At 44.2% G+C, this 19,097-nt stretch overlaps 1 protein-coding gene across 3 annotated transcripts in view; it reads left to right on the top strand.

Annotated features, from left to right (window-relative positions):
- Positions 1–19,097, top strand: part of VDAC1 (voltage dependent anion channel 1) — a 600,174-nt gene that overhangs the window by 462,233 nt on the left and 118,844 nt on the right. The window lies entirely within an intron of this gene.

Genomic DNA, 19,097 nt, shown 5'->3' with positions numbered 1-19,097 from the left:
CCCTGCCTGCTGCCTGAAAAATTGTGTTCGCTGTTGCTGACCAAGTCCCTGCCTGCTGCCTAGACCAGTGCTATCCTCCTGTGGACAACTGCGCTTCTAAAACCACAGGTAATCTTTTCTTTACCCTTTGCTCAGCATAATGTATTTGGGGGTGTAATTCTTGATATGTGCATGCTATGTGTCCCTGGAACGCCCGACGGTGTTCCATGCATGTTGCACCTCTGTATGTGGCCAGGCTGTGTAAACGTCTCACATATGTGGTATCGTTATACTCAGGAGTAGGAGAATGTATTTTTTGGTGTAATTTTTGCTATGTAAATGCTACGTGTTGGAAATATCTTATAAACGGACAACTTTGTGTAAAAAAAAAAAAAAAAAATGCGTTTTCATTTTTTCCACATTTTCCAAAAACTTCCGGGAAAAAATGAACCATTCAAAAGACTCATTATGCCTCATAGATTATACGATAGGGTGTTAGCTTTCCAAAATGGGGTCATTTTCTGGACGTTTCCATTGTCCTGGTGTTCCAGGGCCTTCAATACTGTAATAGGTGATTGAGAAATGAAATGTGTAATTTATGCTCCTAGAATGCCTAAGGTGCTATTTCAATGTTAGGCCTTTGTATGTGGTCAGGCTGTGTAAAAGTCTCACACATGTGGTATCGTTATAGCAGAATGTATTTTGGGGTGTTATTTGTGGTATGCACATTCCGTGTGAGAGAAATAAGCTATGACAATGACAAAGAATTGTGGGAAAAAATTACAACTTCAAATAACTCACCATGCCTTTTATTAAATACATTGGAATGTCTACTTTCCAAAAAGGAGTAGTTTGGGGGGCATTTGTACTTTCCTGGCTTGTTAGGGTCTCAAGCAATGAGATAGGCCTTAGTACAAAAGATTTTTTTTTTTATGATTTTCACCATAGCTTGTAGACTCTATAAATTTCACACAGATCACATAATATGCACTAATTTGGGTTATGTTTACCAAAGATGTGTAGCAGTATAAATTGTGGCCAAAATTTATAAAGAAAAATTGCTAATTTTGCTAAATGTTATCACAGAAACAAAGAAAAAATTTTTTTTTTTTTTTTATTTGGTCTTTTTTCATTTATTGTGCAGAAAATAAAAAACCCAGAGGTGATCAAATGCCACCAAAAGAAAGCTCTATTTGTATGTAATTTGGGTACAGTGTTGTATGACTGAGTAATTGTCATTCAAAGTGTGAGAGCACTGAAAGCTGAAAATTGGTCTGGGCAGGAAGGGGGTTTAAGTGCCCAGTAAGCAAGTGGTTAATGATACAAACCAGGATTATATAACATCCATCTGGATCAATAAAGGAATTTTTAAGCTCGAATGAGACCATGTCTCTTATGGCCAACATCAATCCCCTTTTCTTTGCTAGGATAGAAGCCGCATAAATATGGGGAAAGTCCGGGATTGGAATTAGAGGAAAGGAAACATGGGTTTCCCAAGGCAAATAGAGTAGAAATGAGAGGGTTATGGAAGGGCTACCCCTTTATCCGACCAAAGGAAGCATTTTGTACCACAGCTGGTATAGAGGATAGAGGTTCAAAGTCAGTAACAGGATCTTCTTTGTTCCCAACGAGGAACAGAGTTCATAGTTAACAAGTAACAATCAAGGTTAAGAAAATTAAGGTCCAAAGGACAAGGTAACAGAAGTTACCAATATTAATGGGGTTTACAGTACGGTCCAAACACATCAAAACAAACCAAGTAAAGTGCTGTCCCCAATATTCCTGAACCAACAGCAAGCAGTCTACATGTATGTGTACAATGTTCCCTTTACACAATATGAAACAAGCGGTGCTGAATATAGTGTAAATACACACCAATAACTGCGTAATACAACAAAAATGTATGGTAAATCAATGTGTACCCAGTGACTGTCAAATAATATGCTGTGAACCAAGATAAATTGTAACAAATAAATTGTGACAAATGAATTGTAAAAACCTCTATATAAAAAAATCACCCTGAGAAGTTTAATAATAAAATCTTGCAGGCACGTTCCTCCACCACTCCGAAGTGGAAGATCTCTGGGTTCCAGCTAAAATGACAGGTGCAACTTCCTTGGTTGTTCACAAAATGTGCTCCCCATGCAATAAAAGAGATTGCTTCCAATAGCGTAATAAAGTCACAAACTTTAAATCACATAAAATCTCACTGCATTACACTCGCATTTGAAAGCTAAAAAAAAACAACAAGGATTCAATTTCACATCATTCCATGCATCTGTTGGCCAATCCCATGAATAAGTCAATTCTATGATGAAACATGTCAGGCATGGCTACTTGGCGAATGTTTGAGGTATACACCGATTGGTGCATAGCAGGCACAAGGAACGGTGAGATAACATCTAACAGTCTCGCATACCCTGGGTCCACCGTGACCACCCATTATTCAGCAAACCGATGCGTGGAGTGATGTGAAATTTAACCCTTGGCATGTTTTTTTAGCTTTCAAATGTGAGTGTAATGCAGTGAGATTTTATGTGATTAAAAGTTTTGTGACTTTATTACACAATTGGAAGCAATCTCTTTTATTACATGGTTAGCGCATTTTGTGAATAACCAAGGAAGTTGCACCTGTCTTTTTAGCTGGAACCCAGAGATCTTCCACTTAACCCTATAAAGAGGGTGAAAGCGCTTATAGCCAAACATGAAAGTGTAAGGCATATACAGCTGGTGAGTGTAAGCACATCAGGGGTCTGGAGTCACAGACACTACTGTGTGGTGGAGGAATGTGCCTGCAAGATTTTATTATTTAAGAGTCACTGGTCATCATTCATTGTTTATTTGTCTTAAACTATATTTAATTCTTTCACTGTGATGGACTTTTTTTGAATAAGAGTTGGAGATTTTATCATATATTTTGGAATAATTATTTAATTCAGTGTCATTTTTTGATATTCACTGAACTTCACAGGGTGATTTTTTTTATATAGAGGTTGTTACAATTCATTTGTCACAATGTATTTGTTAAAATTTATCTTGTTTCATAGCATATTATTTGACAGCCACTGGGTACACGTTGATTTATCATAAATTTTTGTTGGATTATGCAGTTATTGATGTGTATTTACACTATATTCAGTTCCGCTTGTTTCATATTTTGTAGAGGGAACATTGTACACATTTTTGTTTTTTATATAGTGGCGCTTTAACCACTTTGCATCCAGGCCAATTCTGACATTTCTCTCCTACATGTAAAATTCATCATTTTTTTGCTAGAAAATTACATAGAACCCCCAAACATTATATATGTTTTTTAGCAAAGACCCTAGAGAATACAATGGCGGTTGTTGCAACTTTTTATCTTGCACGGTATTTGCGCAGCAATTTTTCCCAAGTGTTCTTCCAGGACAGCCCTTGAGAGAGATGGAGCTCCTCCCATCGACACAGGAAACACATTGCCACAGTTCAAAAGGCGGTCCCTCAGGTCCCTGGTCAGTCATTTGTGTTTCCTCCGTCGGAGGAACATGTTGCCAGGAACCTGGAGGCCCCTCTCAGGGGCTGCCTGAGAACCTGCAAGCCTAAGGGACCGGGTCCTGGTTTATGGCTGCAGTTTGGGTCCATACCTTTTTTCTTTGGCTCGGGTACCGTCCAGCTGAACCGGAGCAGACCCGTTACCCTCCTCCTTCCAGTGCCGAGGTGGCCAGGGGCAGAATGACGCCGGTTTCCCCCAGGAGTGGTGAGTGGAACCTTCCATCTTCCCTCCTCGTTGCAGGGGGTCGGAGACGCCGAGCGTTCACTTCCGGCGGAACCGCGTCATCACTGCGTGCCGAGACTTCCGGTTCCGGGTCTCTAAGGGTACAAGGAGGAGAGGGAGAGCCAGCGCTGTGCCTGTGAAGCCCGACCAGCGTCCAGCTATACCGGATTAGCGGCGGGATTCGGAGCGTCAGAGGGGGACCATGGAGGCTATTCCCCAGGATACTCCGGCGGAGACAGGCACCAGCCAAACCCAGGTAGGCTGCTGGGCATGCTATTACTCTGGTGGAGTGGTGGTGTTTGTAGGCTGGGCCCTGTAGTACCCCACGGTGGCGGTTTACTCACAGTGAGGTTGTTTGTTAGTGGTGATTCTAAGAGGGACATGGTGCTGACGCTAAGAAATCCTTTGTCTTCTTATTTTCAGGCTAAAGAGATGCCAAGGGAAGACAAGACAGGCCGCAAAAAGTGCCCTAATTGTGGGAATAGGTTGTCCTCTGGCTCTAACAAAGCCCTATGCAAGCAATGCATTGCAAGCTTGCTTAAATCTGAGGCAGATTCCCCTTTAGCAAAGTTTTTGGGCTCCTTTAAAGAGGAAATGGCGTCGACCTTTAAGTCCCTCCGGGAGTTAATCACTGACGTGGGATCAGCTGCAGCTGCCTCCACGAGTAAAACAACTATAATCTCATCCTCACCATGCCTTACAACACCCAGCTCAGGGGAGCCCCGTATGGTCAGGGAGCCTAGCCCCACGTTGATTAGCCCCGAATCCTCTGACACTGACTCGGGTCAGGAAGAGGATCAAGCAGCATCTAAAGCCTCAAAATATAGATTATCTCTCGAGGAAGTAGATGAGCTAATGGGGGCTATCTATGATACGCTGGAAATTGAGGAGGAAGAAACTCAGTTATCCAGACATGATCAAATGTATGAGGCTCTGGGGAAAAGGAAAGCAAGAGTTTTCCCTATACATAAGGTGCTTTCTGACCTTGTCCTTAAGGAGTGGTCTGAACCAGACAAGAAGGTTTTCTTTCCTAAATCCCTTAAGAGAAGGTTCCCTTTTGATGAGAGCCCAGAGGCGGTCTGGAATAAAAATCCAAAACTAGACGCCCCTCTGTCCAAAATCTCAAAGCAGGCTGATCTGGCCTTTGAGGATATGGGCCACCTGAAAGATCCCATGGACAGGAGAACAGACATTGTCTTAAAGAGGGCCTGGGATGCCTCTATGGCAGGCTTAAAACCAGCTCTAGCCACTTCCTGTGTAGCTAGAAACCTGGAGTTCTGGTTATCACAACTACAAGAACACTTAAAGGCAGGCACTCCTAGGGGGGAGCTTTTGAAATCCTTCCCTATGCTTTTTAAGGCCACCAGTTTCATCTCTGACGCCTCCACGGACTCCGTTAAATTTACGGCTAAATCTGCAGCACTTTCAGTGGCAGCAAGGAGGTCAGTATGGATGAAAACCTGGGGGGGAGACACGGCGTCTAAAACCCGCCTGTGCAGCGTCCCTTTTACAGGAGACTTAGTCTTCGGGCCTGAATTAGACTCCGCCTTAGAAAGGACGGCGGACAAAAAGAAAACCTTTCCCGCAAAAAAGAAAAATTTTCAAAGAAAAATTTTTCGTCCCTTTAAGGAACCCTCTAAATCAGAGAAGAGTTCAACCCCCAAAAAACATTGGTCGGGACATAAAGGGAAAGGAAAAGGGGGCATACTGTTTAGCCGCCCCAATCAGGATCCCAAACCCCAGTGACGTCAGGGTTCCTGTGGGAGGAAGATTAAGCAAATTTCTTCCTCAATGGGAAGAGACAACCTCGAACGAGTTTGTCTTAAATATAATAAAAAGGGGTCATGCGCTGGAATTTCACAGCAACCCTCCTTCCAAGTTTCTGGTGACAAAGCTTCCAAGTCACTCAGAAAAGGCCAGGGCCTTACCTTTACTAATAGGGGAAATGGTAGATCAAGAAGTATTGACACCAGTCCCTATTCAGGAACAAGGGGACGGTTTTTACTCGCACATCTTTGTGGTAAGAAAACCGTCAGGGAGATTCAGACTAATTATGAACCTCCGTCCACTGAATCGCTCCATCCGTTACAAGAGATTTCGGATGGAGTCCATTTATTCCATAAAGAATCTCCTGCAGAAAGAGACATTTATGGCAACCCTGGACCTAAGGGATGCTTATCTGCACATTCCAATAAGGGAGGAATGCCAGAAATTCCTTCGGATGGCAGTGCAGATAGACACAAAGGTTTACCACTTTCAGTGCAGAGCACTTCCCTTCGGTCTATCATCCTCTCCGAGAATCTTTACCAAGGTTCTCGGAGAGGCTTTAGTTCCTCTGAGGCTTCAATCCGTCTCAATTATCCCCTACCTAGACGATCTGCTCCTAACAGCCCACTCAGAGAGTCGTCTTTCTCAGGACCTAGAATTGACTCAACTCAGTCTGAGTCGATTAGGGTGGATTGTCAGTCAGGAGAAATCCAAGACAACCCCAACACAGGAGATCCTGTATCTGGGGTACTGGATCAAGTCTGTAGATCAGAAAATTATACTGCCGGAAGAAAAGATTTTGAATCTGTGGCAGAGAATATCTTTTCTTCAATGCAGCCCCAAGTGTACGGTGAGGGAAGTAATGTCGGTCTTAGGTCTTATGACGGCAGCCATTCCAGCCGTACAATGGGCCAGGTTCCATCAAAGAGAACTTCAGGGTTTTCTGTTAGAACAATTAAAAGGCAGAGATCTGGAGGAGGAGGTATCCATCCCCTCAAGGGTAAAACGCTCCCTCTGGTGGTGGAAGGACAGGGAGAACCTAAACAAAGGGGTTCATTGGGTCCTTCCTATCACTTCAACACTAACAACGGATGCGAGCAGTTGGGGCTGGGGAGCCCACCTAGGCTCAAGCTGGGTCCAGGACAAGTGGACCCCGGAGGAGAAATGTTTCTCTTCCAATTGGAAAGAACTAACAGCAATCCTGAGAGCTGTTCTAGCTTTCCACCCCGCAATACAGGGTCACCATCTACAAGTCCGTTCAGACAATACGACGGCTGTAGCATACATAAACAAACAAGGAGGAACCAGAAGTCCTCGTTTGATGTTGGTAGCCAGACGCATTCTCCAGTGGGCAGAAGCCAATCTGGAATCCATTTCTGCAGTTCACCTGAAAGGGGAGCTGAACAACAAGGCGGACTTCTTGAGTCGACAGAGGATTTCGAACCAAGAATGGTCCTTACACCCAGAGGCATTCAATCTCATAACAGCTCACTGGGGAGAACCAGAGGTAGACCTTTTTGCGAGCAAGAAAAATGCAAAGGTTCCCAATTTTTTCTCGCTAAACCCAGGAGATCAACCCCTGGCGGTAGATGCCTTGCAAACTCCATGGACTTTCAGTCTGGCGTATGCATTTCCCCCTCTTCATCTCATTCCGAGGGTCCTAGCAAGATTCCTCAAGGAGAAAACCTGTTTGATTCTAGTAGCACCTTTTTGGCCCAGGAGACCGTGGTTCACAACGTTGCTACAATTGACAGACTGTCCGCCTCTAAGACTTCCCTACAGACAGGACCTCCTGTCGCAGGGACCTCTTTACCATCCGCAGGTCGCCACACTGAAGCTGTCAGCGTGGTTACTGAGGAGGAAATCTTAAGGAGTAAGGGCCTGTCAGACGAGGTAATTGCGACCTTACTACAGAGTCGCAAACCAGTCACGAGAGCTATTTACAAAAAAGTCTGGAAAAAATTCAATAGCTGGCTGAATGGCCGGGACATAAATACGGCTAATATTCTACAGTTTTTACAGGAAGGTGTAAACAAGGGTTTAACCCTAAGTACTATTAAAGTACAGATAGCTGCCTTAAGTGTATACCTAGATGAACGCTTACAGGAAAATCCTTTTGTCGCTAGATTCTGTAAGGCAGTCGCTAGACGCAAGCCAGTCAGAATCACAAAAGTCCCATCCTGGGATTTAGCAGTTGTGCTAAAAGCTTTCTTGGGGTCACCCTTTGAGCCTATCTCAGAGGCCTCCCTAAGGCTTATTACCTTTAAGACAGTTCTCCTGGTGGCAATCACTTCAGCCCGTAGGGTCAGTGAAATCCAAGCACTTTCCATCAGGGAACCATTCCTACAGATCCTAGAAGACAGAGTCATTCTAAAGACAGACCCTGGGTTCTTACCAAAGGTAGCATCTAGCTTCCATAGGTCCCAAGATATTGTCCTCCCTTCATTTTGTCAAAATGCAGCAAATGAGAAAGAGGAACGTTTTCATTTATTGGATGTGAGGAGGTGTATTCTAGAATATCTTAAAATAACAAATCCATTCAGAATCTCAGACTCCCTTTTTGTCCTTTTTTCCGGACAGCGTAGGGGACAGAAAGCTTCAAAAGTAACCATAGCTAGATGGATTAGGCTAGCTATAGCAGAGGGGTATAAGGCCTTGAATAGAGATCCTCCTGAGGGTGTTAAAGCTCACTCCACAAGAGCGTTGTCTGCATCCTGGGCAGAAAGAGCTGGTGCCACCCCGGAGCAGGTATGTAAAGCAGCCACATGGTCAAGCTTTTCCACCTTTACAAGGCATTACCGACTGGACTTAATGTCTAGTCAGGATCAGGCCTTTGGGAGGAAAGTCCTCCAGGCCGTGGTCCCCCCCTAATCTGGTAAGTACTTGGGGATCCTCTCAAGGGCTGTCCTGGAAGAACACTTGGGAAAACTGGAGTTAGTACTTACCGGTAACTCCTTTTCCGGTGGTCTTCCAGGACAGCACGATCCCACCCTTTATTGGATTGTAGTGATGTACTAATGTTATTACCTGTTATGGTTTATATGTTTTTCAGTTCCATCCTTCGGTTCTTGGTGAATGACTGACCAGGGACCTGAGGGACCGCCTTTTGAACTGTGGCAATGTGTTTCCTGTGTCGATGGGAGGAGCTCCATCTCTCTCAAGGGCTGTCCTGGAAGACCACCGGAAAAGGAGTTACCGGTAAGTACTAACTCCAGTTTTCGAACGTGTTTTTTTCAGAAAAAAAACTGTTTCATGCTTAAAAAAAAAAACAGTAAAGTTAGCCCAATTTTTTTTGAATAATGTGATAGATGAAGATACGCCGAGAAAATAGATACCCAACATGTCACGCTTCAAAATTGCACGCGCTCGTGGAATGGGGCCACATTTTGGTATTTAAAAATCCCCATAGGTTACGTGTTTTGCGTTACAGAGGAGGTCTAGAGCTAGAATTTTTGCTCTCGCTCTAACGTTCGCGGCGATACCTCACGTGTGGTTTGCACACCGTTTTCATATGTGGGTGGGACTTACGTATGTGTTCGCTTCAGCGTACGAGCTCACGGGGACAGGGGCGCTTTAAAAAAAAAAATGTTTTATTGTTAATTTTACTTTTATTTTTTTAGTTTGACACTTAAAAAAAAAATTGATTACTTTTATTCCTATTACAAGGAATGTAAACATCCCTTGTAATAGGAATATGGCACGATCGGACCTATTTACAGTGAGATATGGGGTCAATAAGACCCCATATCTCACCTCTAGGCTGGGGAGCCTAAAATAAAACCAAAACAAAACCGATCATGGCTTCCCAGCCAAATTGGCGCTGTTATTTTGAATGCAGAGGCCGGGCGGGACGTCCTAACATCGTGCCCGGCCTCCAAACGATCATAGAGACTCCGGGGACCATCTGGTCCACCGGAAATCTCTATGGTATCATCAGAGGGCCGGCAGATCCTGTGACCGACTCACCGATGGAAGGGGTGAGTCGGTAGAAGCACCGGAGGGCGGCGGGAGGGGGTGATGTCCCCTCCCGCCACCCGTAAGAACGATCAAGCGGTGGAACAGCCGCTATGATCATTCTTATAGTGCAGGGAAGCGCTGGCTGAAAATGCCGATATCTGAATGATGTCTGTGGCCTCAGGCATCATTCAGATATAACCACTGAAAGCCGAGGCCGTCCCAGGACATCCTACTGGCGCGAAGTGGTTAAGATAAGTGATTCACTTGGTGTTTAAATTGAGCGCAGTGGTGATACACAGGTGTGAGGGAGAGTGTTTGTGCATTATTGATTTACAGTCTACATGTATGAACTCCGCTCTAGGTGTTGCAGCTCTCCATAAAATCCACTGGGTGCAGACACTGATCTGTAAACATTAACCACTTACAGACCGGACCATTTTGCTGGTCAAAGACCAGACCACTTTTTGCGATTCGGCACTGCGTCGCTTTAACTGACAATTGCGCGGTCGTGCGACGTGGCTCCCAAACAAAATTGACGTCCTTTTTTTCCCACAAATAGAGCTTTCTTTTGGTGGTATTTGATCACCCCTGCGGTTTTTATTTTTTGCGCTATAAACAAAAATAGAGCGACAATTTTGAAAAAAACGCATTATTTTTTACGTTTTGTTATAATAAATATCCCCCAAAAATATATAAAAAAACATTTTTTTCCCTCAGTTTAGGCCGATACGTATTCTTCTACATATTTTTGGTAAAAAAAATCGCAATAAGCGATTATTGATTGGTTTGCGAAAAAGTTATAGCGTTTACAAAATAGGGATAGTTTTATAGCATTTTTATTAATATTTTTTTTTACTAGTAATGGCGGCGATCAGCGATTTTTATTGTGACTGCGACATTGTGGGGGACCCATCGGACATTTTTGACACTTTTTGGGACCATTGTCATTTATACAGTAATCACTGCTATATAAATGCAGTGATTCCTGTGTAAATGACACTGGCAGTGAAGGGGTTAACCAGTGGGTGGCAGTGTAGGGGTTAAGTGTTCCTAGGGGTGTGTTACTTACTGTGGGGGGGTTGGGCTTTCATTTAGTGAACACTGATCTCTGCTCCAATCACATGGAGCAGAGATCAGCGTCACTAGTTGCTAGGCAGAATGGAGAAATGCTGTTTACACGGCATTTCCTCCATTCAGCCGTCCCGTGAAACGATCGCGGTGATGCCCGCAGCGATCGAGTCCGCGGGTCCCGCGACCGGACTCACGGGGTCCTGACCGGCGCGGGAGCACACCGCCGGCAGCGCGCTCCCGATAGCAGGGCGGCATTGAATATTGGACGTACCTGTACGTCAATATGCCTGCCCGTGCCATTCTGTCGACGTACATCGTCGTGCGCTGGTCGGGAACCGGTTAATGAAGATGCAGGAGAAGATGGAGGAAGAAGCAACAAAGAAGATTTTTAATAAAAGACCTGTCAAAAACTGTCTACTGTATTTTTCAACACTACACTACACTACTTTTTTTCCAGGTGAATGGGTAGGGGTACGATATACCCCACACTCTTTCACATAGGGGGGAAGGCCGAAATATGGGGGCCTCCTTGTTAAAGGGGGCTTGAATATTCCAATAGACACGGAAAACCATCGGGCAAGGGTTGTCGGGAAGAGGCCATTGTCCCCATCAACATGGTGGCAAGGTGCTTTGGGGCAGGGGGGGCGCAGAGCCCCCCTGCCCCAAAGCACCCATCCCCCCCATGTTGAGGGCATGTGGCCTGGTATGGTTCAGGAGGGGGGGTCCGCTCGCCCGTCCCCTCCCTTTCCTGACCTGCCGGGCTGCATGCTTGGATAAGGGTCTGGTATGGATTTTGGGGGTACCCCCACGCCATTTAAAAAAAAAAATTAGTGTGGGGATCCCCTCCGAATCCATACTAGACCCAAGGGCCTGGGGGGACCCCACGCCGCTTTTCTTCCCCCTTTTTTTTTTACATTCAGCGGGAAGTCAGTTGACAGCTGATGACTCCTCGGTTGCTAAGGACGCGGTGGCCGGCTTCCCGGCCCTCTCCTTAGCAACCAGCTATATACAGTGGTGTGAAAAAGTGTTTGCCCCCTTCCTCATTTCCTGTTCCTTTGCATGTTTGTCACCCTTAAGTGTTTCGGAACATCAAACCAATTTAAACAATAGTCAAGGACAACACAAGTAAACACAAAATGCAATTTGTAAATGAAGGTGTTTATTATTAAAGGTGAAAAAAAATCCAAACCATCATGGCCCTGTGTGAAAAAGTGATTGCCCCCCTTGTTAAAACATACTATAACTGTGGTTGTCCACACCTGAGTTCAATTTCTCTAGCCACACCCAGGCCTGATTATTGCCACACCTGTTCACAATCGAGGCATCACTTAAATAGGAGCTGCTTGACACAGTAAGGTCCACCAGAAGATCCTTAAAAGCTACACATCATGCCGAGACCCAAAGAAATTCAGGAACAATTGAGAAAGAAAGTAATTAAGATCTATCAGTCTGGAAAGGGTTATAAAGCCATTTCCAAAGCTTTGGGAATCCAGCGAACCACAGTGAGAGCCATTATCCACAAATGGCGAAGACATGGAACAGTGGTGAACCTTCCCAGGAGTGGCCGGCCGCCCAAAATTACCCCAAGAGCGCAGCGACGACTCATCCAAGAGGTCACAAAAGACCCCACAACAACGTCCAAGGAACTGCAGGCCTCACTTGCCTCAGTTAAGGTCAGCGTTCATGCCTCCACCATCAGGAAAAGACTGGGCAAAAATGGCCTGCATGGCAGAGTTCCAAGGAGAAAACCACTGCTGAGCAAAAAGAACATCAAAGCTTGTCTCAATTTCTCCACAACACATCTTGATGATCCCCAAGACTTTTGGGACAACATTCTGTGGACCGATGAGACAAAAGTGGAACTCTTTGGAAGGTGTGTGTCCAAGTATATCTGGCGTAGAAGGAACACTGCATTTCATAAAAAGAACATTATACCAACAGTAAAATATGGTGGTGGTAGTGTGATGGTCTGGGGCTGTTTTGCTGCTTCAGGACCTGGAAGACTTGCCGTGATAAAAGGAACTATGAATTCTGCTGTCTACCAAGAGATCCTGAAGGAGAATGTCCGACCATCTGTTCGTGTACTCAAGCTGAAACGAACTTGGGTTCTGCAGCAGGACAATGATCCTAAACACACCAGCAAGTCCACCACCGAATGGCTGAAGAAAAACAAAATGAAGACTTTGGAGTGGCCTAGCCAAAGTCCTGACCTGAATCCTATTGAGATGTTGTGGTATGACCTTAAAAAGGCCGTTCATGCTCGAAACCCTCTAATGTAACTGAATTAGGACAATTCTGCAAAGATGAGTGGGCCAAAATTCCTCCAGGACGCTGTAAAAGCCTCATTGCACGTTATCGCAAACGCTTGGTTGCAGTTGTTGCTGCTAAGGGTGGCCCAACCAGTTATTAGGTTTAGGGGGCAATCACTTTTTCACACAGGGCCATGATGGTTTGGATTTTTTTTCACCTTTAATAATAAACACCTTCATTTACAAATTGCATTTTGTGTTTACTTGTGTTGTCCTTGACTATTGTTTAAATTGGTTTGATGTTCCGAAACACTTAAGTGTGACAAACATGCAAAGGAACAGGAAATGAGGAAGGGGGCAAACACTTTTTCACACCACTGTACATTGTTAAACTCCCGCAAAAAGCAAATCACAGTAAAAATGCATGTCCAAAAACGCGGCAAGCACCGCAAAAAGCACTGCAGGAAACGCTCAAAAGCAATATGCATAGATGTGAATCAAGCCTAAACCTCATTTGCCATGTAGTTGCCCACTCCATTATTTTGTTGAGGTTTTTCTGTAAGATTTCCATATCCTAATGTGAAATTATTGCCCTGCCTAATTTTGTGTCATCCAGCAAAAACTGAGATTGAACGATTTATCATGTTCTCTATATCATTTATGAATAAATCTAATAGAATCGGTCCAAGACAAAACCCTGGGGCACCCACTTACCACTTCAGACAAGTCTAAGTACACACTATTTATCAGTACCCTTTGGGCACGCCCCTGTAACTAGTTTTTAACCCAAGAACAAACCTTATGGTCCAAGCCTGCGGACCTCTGCTTTTAGATTGAGGGCTTATGGGGAACTTTGCCAAATTCCTTTGCAAAATCCAGGTATACTAAATCCACTGGCCTTTCCCTGTCTAGATAGCAGCTCTCTTCCTTGTAGAAGTGAGATATATTATATGTCTCCTCTCTGTGGCCAACATAGTCCTTGTATGGACACTGGGGACCGCCCCCCTGTTTTCTGTTAGCTCCATTTAGATTATTTGGATGAGGCCCAATGATCTTTATTATATGCGTATTTAAAATTATATTGAGATATATACATTCCAAGTTACATAATGTAATACATACCTGAGAAGACATTGAATGGTAATATAAATTAATATGTACTCCATATCATAAAAACAAGGAGTGGGTGCATATCATGTCTTCAAAAATAAACATAAATATATACTAATATGGTATGCTGGTTTACCCAAATATCAGGGAGGGGCCAGAGTAGTGGATCCCTGGAAAACTTGCATATTGGCTTGGGTTAAAAAACTGCAATTCTGAGAAATGAGTGCTGTCAAACCCCCCTTGTGTGTTTATGTTCAATAATGGGGAAGGAAGCACCTGACTAGTTGGTATGTAGTCTCCGACTACCATCCACATACTTTAATGTATTCCTACTATGGATGGCAAAGGAGGGGAGTAAGTGCTGCAAATGGTCTGGAAATGGCCTAACCCACATCCCAGTTAATGGTAGATGCGGAAAGGGTGCCTCGGCGGGACTTTAAAGGGGCAGGACAAATATTTAGTAGGCAATATTTTACTTTAAAACAAATATTTTTATTTTACTACAAGTAAAATCAAAGGGGTAGTGGTTATATGGGTAAAACAGAAGCCCAAATAGTAGAAGGAATATGAATGAATGTGTGGATACAAAAAGCAAAAACAGGATGCAAAATACAATAAACACAAAGAGCACAATACAGGTGAATATTCCTATTCCGATGCGTTTCGAGTGTTTCAAACTCTTCCTCAGGGAAATGGATCAGCAAACATATAATATCAATCTACAAAAAAAGAGATAACATAAGATGCGTGGCTAATACAAAGGTTATAGTCACTGTAGCATACTGACATTGAGTAAAAGCTAGGGTTGTACTGACCCTGTATCACAAGCTCGATACGTCATAAATGCATCCATAATTATACATAGTTAAAAACAATGATGGACCTCAGGAGAACAGGAAGGGGGTATGTTTTTTGTGTGCTGCCTTTTATCTCCTCGCATCCGACGAAGGAACCAGGAGGTGGAGAGAGACTGATCCTTGAAAAAATTGCTCCCGCCTTGGATGGAAGGCTCGCGACCTTGAGTGAGGAAGTGGGGGTTCACCCAACAGAGGGCGTCAATGGAGGTCCCTCACAGAACCCTCGGGGAGTAATCTAAAAAGGGTACATAGGATGTAAATAAGATTGAAAGGAGATTGAAATAAAAGTAAGTAATGTTAGTAAGTAAAGTAAATACATATTATATATATGCTGGGTAAGCTCAAACAGGTCAGCATAAAATGAAATGATTGCCCGGGTATGGCCTCTCTGTGAGCATTTGAAGTGGTAATAAAGGAGTATGATTACCTGGAAAGCCACTGAAAAATTTGTAGAATTGTATTGCGGAAAAAAGCTGGCGGTGGTAAATGACGGACACAGCGGTCAGGTCGGAGCACGTCTGGTGTTTCAAACAGGCAGTGGGTCTGAAATAGTTGTTGTAAATAGTGAATTGGGGGAAGGGAACAAAAAAAAAGGAAAAAAAAAAGAAAAGGGCCATACACATTAGGGGTGTGGAAATGAATCGCCAAATCGATGCATCGGCATTCGACCATCCACGATGCGGCATCGATGCTGTAGATTTAAGTAATCAATTATTGAGGATGACGTCATCCTCGCGCCATGCCGCCGCACCTCTGAGTGTAACTGAAAGCAGCTGAAACTTTCGCGCCGTTTTCTCCTGCCTCCCGCCTCCTGCTGATGTCATCCCCCTGTGTTGCGGCTCAGAGAGAGGAGAAGAAGACACCGGCCCTGCAGTCTGACCTCTGATTCCCAGTCCCCCCCAGAGCTTACCTCCCAATGGGCTGCCTTCCTCCCCAGGCCATCACAGAGCACAGCACAGGCTGCCGCTGTTAAAGGGGGAGACGGAGAGGGAGACCAACCGACCGACCGTCCATCAGTGCCGTCGTCAGGCCCGCCATCACCCGACTCAGGAGGACACAGTGACAGGAGTCAGGACTGGGAGAGAGACCCGAGCTAGGCCGCGCTGTCCTCACAAGCAGCAGAAGAGGAGAGGAGAGAGACCGGCTCCGTCCAGAGCACCTGAGTGCCAGTGCCACTGCCAGTCAGATACAGTGCCACACTGCCTGCCTGCCACTCAGCTCAGAGTCAGTACCATCATCAAATCTATCAGGTAGGTAACTATCTGACTGTGTCTTTGTCATTTGTCATGTAATGTTAGTGTCACTATCACACACAGACACACACACACACAGTGTGGAAGAACTACAGTCACTAAACTTGTCATTCTTCTGTCCTGTCCTCTTAGATTCCAGTCCTCACTCACAGGCAGCAGCAGGAGAGGAGGAGAGAGAGACCTGCCCCAGCACCAGAACAGCACTGCACTCGCTCAGCTCACTCATGGTGGTCATCATCATCACAGGTAGGGGTAACCTAACCAAACTCACTGTCTGTCTGAGTGTCTCTGTCACAGTCACACACCAGTACTAGACTAAAAGAGGTGGTAGGGTAGGGTACGGTAAAGTAAGATAAATTAATATATATAATCTAAAATAATAAAAATATCAAAATCTAATCTGTATCTGTCCGTCAGACAGTGTAAATTTTATGTAAATATCAAATTTTCACATTATACTAAAAAATTGGGCTAACTAACTACTTTACTGTTTTTTTTTATATACATAAAACCATAATTTAATGAAATGGGGGCAGGAGGATGTTGGTGGGACACAGGGACAATGGGACAGTCACAAGTTAGCGTGAGGTAGAATAGGATTTTTGTCAACTATTTGTTTAAGATATGAGTAACAAGTTTAGTCTACTAGTATGATGTATGTAATTGTATATGACATATACAATTACATACATCAACATCATATACTACTACTAGTAGAGGAAACTTGTTACTTTTCTGGTGATCTTGTTGGGGCAGGCTTTAGGCTGCCGCTTAACCACTTAAAAAAAAAAAATCTTTTTTTTTTTCTTTTTTTTAATACTGACAGAGTTTGTAGACATTGTCATCACCCCTGTCACAATTACATGGCATGATGCTAGACTAGTAAAAATGGCAGAAGAAGACCAAAAAGAACAAAACATAAAAAATGCACCTAGCTTTTTAAAAGCAAACATCTGGGCACATTTTGGCTTTTATGAACATGAACAAAGTGGGAAGCACGAATTGGACAAGTCATACGCTGTGTGTAAAGCCTGTCACACAAAAATTAAATATCTAGGGAATACCACTAATTTGAGAAACCATGCTACCCCGTTTTCACTCAGAGATGCTAAAACCTGCCACCACCACCAGTGCCAAGGAAAAAGACCGAGCTCAGCCAAGAATTGATGCAGCAATGATCTCAACTTTGCCGCCCAACTCTGAAAAAGCTGTAGCAACTTTCATAGCTAAGGACCTGCGCCCTTACTCTGTTGTGGACAACACTGGGTTTAGCTACCTGTTGAAGACGATAGAGCCGCGTTACAAGATCCCGTCACAAAGTCCCTTTACAGAAAACGTTATACCTGCACTCTACCACGAAACCAAAGCTCAGATAATTGCGTCAATGAGCCAAGCAAGTCGAGCCGCAATAACGCGTGATTCATGGACTTCAGTCACGACGGAGTCTTATGTTACAATAACAGCACATTACGTTAGCAAGGACTGGCAGATCATGTCGCATGTGCTACAAACGAGAGCCATTTATGAATCTCACACGGGTGCTCATCTGGCAGAGCTACTGTCTCGTGTTGTGGAAGAATGGCAACTGTCCGATAAATCTGTAGTGCTTGTGACCGACAACGCGTCAAACATGATAGTTGCAGCTCAAGTTGGGAAATTCCCCCATGTGAAATGCTTCGCCCATACACTAAACCTTGCATCCCAGCGAGCGCTGAAAGTGGCCACACTCTCCAGGCTTCTTGGCAGAGTGCGACGGATATCCACATTCTTTCACCGCAGCACTAGAGCAAGCCACTGTCTAAAAGAGAAACAGAAATGTCTTGGCCTGAAGAATCATAAGCTGATAACTGATGTGCCAACAAGATGGAACAGTGCATACGACATGGTCATGAGGTTCTTAGAACAACCTGCAGTCTGTGCCACCTTGCTGTCTCCAGAAGTCAGAAAAGGAGAGTCCGATCTCTGCACTCTCAACGAAACAGATGTGTCAAATGCAGAGGACGCTGTGAGTGCATTAAAGCCAATGAAAGATGCAACCATGCTGATGTCAGAAGAGCGCAATTCAACAGTTTTTCTCATTGCCCCTCTAAATGCACAACTCCTCCAGAGCATGACAGACACTATGGGAGACACACCCATGATCCATGAGATAAAGAATGGCATCAGAACAGATCTCCAGAAGAGGTACAACAGTGAGGCAGAGAAGAAGATCCTTCATACAGCCTCTGCACTGGATCCTCGCTTTAAGGGACTGCCTTTTATCCTCACAGAGGAGGAGAGATTGGAGATATACAAAGGAGTGACCGAGCAGGCTGCATCCTTGGAGGTAATTAAACTTAATTTGAATTTCATCATGTTTCTTGAAACAAACTGGAACTGTGTGGTGTGGTCTAACTTGTAAGCCATGCTTCTGAATCTGATGTGGTGCGGGAACTGCACCGTCCATTTCCTGTGCTTTTTCATCACCCCATCAGAATCATAGGCAATTGACAATGCGTTTTATTTTTTTCTATTCTTTTTTGTTCAAACACAGATTACATCTAGGGCACATGATGATGAGGATGAAGTTGAAGTGCCTAGAAGAAAAGAAACTGTGGAAGAAGAAGAAAGTTCACCCATCGAGGACAGCCATTCTCCATCTTCTCCCAAAAGAAAGCGATCGCTGCTCATGACTTTGCTCGGACAGTCTTTCACTGACACTGAAGTTACAATAGAACCCAAGACCCCCTATGCCAAGGCTGAAGAGGAAATGGAAAAATATTGTAAAGCCCCACCTCTGCCTCTCACTGAGGACCCTTTGAACTGGTGGCGTGAGCATGAGGTCACATTTCCCCTCCTTTCTCAGCTGTCAAAGCAATACTTGTGTATTCCAGGCACAAGCGTGTCTGCAGAGAGGGTTTTTTCCACTGAAGGAGATGTGGTAACTGCAAAAAGAAGCACCCTCAAACCAGAGCATGTGGATCAGCTAGTGTTCTTACAGAAAAATCTACACATTCCCAAGTGCTAAGCAAGCAGCATTGCTTGTGCCTTGCAGTGATCCATTTTTGTTTTTTTATTTTTCTGTCATTTTTTAGTGATGTTAGTCACATCCAGGAAGTGA

This window comes from Lithobates pipiens, unplaced genomic scaffold, assembly GCF_037356315.1.
Source record: "Lithobates pipiens isolate NorthernLeopardFrog02 unplaced genomic scaffold, aLitPip1_a1.2 Scaffold_8, whole genome shotgun sequence".
Classification (NCBI taxonomy): domain Eukaryota; kingdom Metazoa; phylum Chordata; class Amphibia; order Anura; family Ranidae; genus Lithobates; species Lithobates pipiens.
This window is presented reverse-complemented; position numbering and strand designations above follow the sequence as displayed.